This window comes from Penaeus monodon, chromosome 28, assembly GCF_015228065.2.
Source record: "Penaeus monodon isolate SGIC_2016 chromosome 28, NSTDA_Pmon_1, whole genome shotgun sequence".
Taxonomy (NCBI): Eukaryota; Metazoa; Arthropoda; class Malacostraca; order Decapoda; family Penaeidae; genus Penaeus; species Penaeus monodon.
In genome coordinates, this window is record NC_051413.1 from 4,991,140 (window position 1) to 4,991,664 (window position 525).

Consider the following 525-nt stretch of genomic DNA (forward strand, 5'->3'; position numbering starts at 1 on the left):
GGAGATAAAATATTCATTTCTTTTCTTGGTTTCCGGTTGAGCAAAACTGCTTTCGTAATAATAACCTTCAAGTTGATGCTATATATATCCTTATTTGAATAAAAAATCAAATGAACTGTATTTGCATATATTTCCGAACCACATTTTTCTCAGTCTTCGAAATAATGAAAAAAAAAGACAAAAAGACGAAAAGTTTTTACGACACGCCCTGGTGAACACAAAGACTAAACTAATACATCCGTGTTTATATTTCGTCAATCCAGTATTTGTATAAATGAATCTGGCAACACGATAATGCACCTGAAGTTCTCTGTGCTGTTCGCCTCCTAAGTTTCACACTGGTCAAGATAATTTCTTTTATCTTCTTTCTTATCGTCGTTACTAAATCACTATGAAGTTCACGTATAAACAGGTATTTCTTGTATATCCTTCTCTTTTATTTTACACTTTTGAACACTCAAAATAATGTATAATGAAATATTGATAACCTGTGGCCACGTCTTGTTGTCTCTACACTCCACAAAA

General features: G+C 32.4%; 1 protein-coding gene across 2 annotated transcripts in view; it reads right to left on the minus strand.

Annotated features, from left to right (window-relative positions):
- The window catches only part of LOC119591312 (cytoplasmic FMR1-interacting protein-like), a 50,156-nt gene extending 49,631 nt beyond the window's left edge, over positions 1–525 (minus strand). For both annotated transcript variants that reach the window (XM_037940040.1, XM_037940039.1), the window contains exon 1: positions 489–525. The gene's annotated coding sequence lies outside the window, so the exon portion shown is untranslated. The remainder of the gene's footprint in view (positions 1–488) is intronic.